The following is a 1,877-nucleotide window of genomic DNA, read 5'->3' as shown; positions in this document are numbered from 1 at the left end:
ATGATACGTGATGTTCCCTAGTGCCATTTCAACACCACCTCGCCCTTAACAAACAAAGGGTGGCGTTGCGGGGAAACTGGCAAACAACGCCATTTGTAAAGGAGAAAACGTGACGATGAGGCTGCACTTGTGACGTGAGAGGCTGGGAAACTGCTGAGACTGATGGGAAAGATGATGGCGTCAAGGTCTGTTCTCTCTCTCTCTCTCTCTCTCTCTCTCTCTCACACACACACACACACACACACACACACACACACCACTTTCAGCAGGTTTATTTCCTTGAGACAACAGAGAACCTCAGTACTAACACTCTCAACAAAAGGGCACACTTTTTTCTTTCTGCTATGTACATTTTTTTTTCTTTAAGTTTAGGGAAGGTGATAACAGAGGCTATTTTACCCTTCCTGTTCGAACATTCTATCCTAAATTCAAAAAGTCCTGAGATACCAAAAAATATGTTAAAAATACCTCATCGGATTAAGGATGTTAATGAATGTCAATAAACACTCCTAATCGAGATCTAACTCTTTGTTGGCCGGGCGTCTTCCTCAGCAGGGGAAAAAATCGCCTGTCGTTAGCCAGAATAAAACATGCATTCAACACCCAGAGTCCAGTGACTGTGTGTGTGTGTGTGTGTGTGTGTGTGTGTGAACTAATACAGTATAACTTCAAGCATCTATTAACTCATTAATATACTGAGTTTCTGTAACACTGAATAAACCAATGCCTAAAGAATAAACTGTGAGGAGGGAACGAAAATAATAAAAGATAAATCACACTGAAAGGATCGGAAGATGGCTTTTAACATCTTTGCAGTAACAAGTCTCTTCTAAACTGAATAAACTAGTTTGTCTGTGTCATGAATTGTATACTGTACAGTGCACACATCACTGTAGTAAATGAGCAAGTCGTGCGTCTGGCAGGGGGAGGTCGGGGGAAGGGGATAAGTTGGGGGTTGGGATAGGAGGTAAAGGATGTGGTAAAGGTGCTGGAGGTGAGGAGTGAAGCAGCAGATAACACCTGTCAACGTACACTTTTTACACACGTATAATTATTTCATCGTTCAACGCATCCCACCATCGTTTTTTTTTTTTGGCCGATGTCTCCATAAGGAGCCCCAGGGGGAGAACCTCTAAACAGTGATATATATATATATATATATATATATATATATATATATATATATATATATATATATATATATATATATATATATATATATATATATATCATCCAATCCTACATTGCCCTATGAGGAGCGTAGGAGCCCGGGGCTAGGTAGTGGGTCCCGACATTTAAGATGAGAGTGACCAGCCTCACTCATCCCTGAGTGACACTACATGAGCAATAAACCCCAACCACCTCTTGGATATAAACCTTCACCGGCTCAATCCGACTGGAGCGCAATAATTACCCACTAAACCATCAGGCGCCAACATTTGGTTATATGGTTACCACCCAGCGTAGTAAATGGTTTCCTGATGTACAGGAAACCTTTGGCTTGTCACTCAGTGTAGAGTCACCCACAGGCAGAAGGAAGAGGAAAGAATGAAGGAAAGAAAGAAGAGGGAGTGTAAAGTCACCCGTAGGCAGAAGGACAAGGAAAGAATGAAGGAAAAGAAGACAGAAGAGGATGGAAGGAAAGAAGGATGGAGGAGAGGAAAGGGCAGACACCCGACAGCAGCACTAAATAGAGTGAGTGGATGGTGACCGCCCCCGGGGGAGGGTGTTCGTAGAGCAGGAATTTAATTTACTGAGGGTCCTTAACACATCAAAGTCTGATTAAGCCTGCCAGGGTGTAGCAGTAAGATGTTATGGACCTGAAAGTTTTGAACCCCTTCTCCATGAATTGCATTCACTTGCAGACAGCCCTCATT

The sequence above is a fragment of the Coenobita brevimanus genome, chromosome 50 (genome assembly GCF_032717465.1).
Source record: "Coenobita brevimanus isolate Jiangsu-jjx chromosome 50, ASM3271746v2, whole genome shotgun sequence".
NCBI classification, from domain to species: Eukaryota; Metazoa; Arthropoda; class Malacostraca; order Decapoda; family Coenobitidae; genus Coenobita; species Coenobita brevimanus.
The sequence above is the reverse complement of the archived record's forward strand: the minus strand, read 5'-3'. Positions refer to the sequence as shown.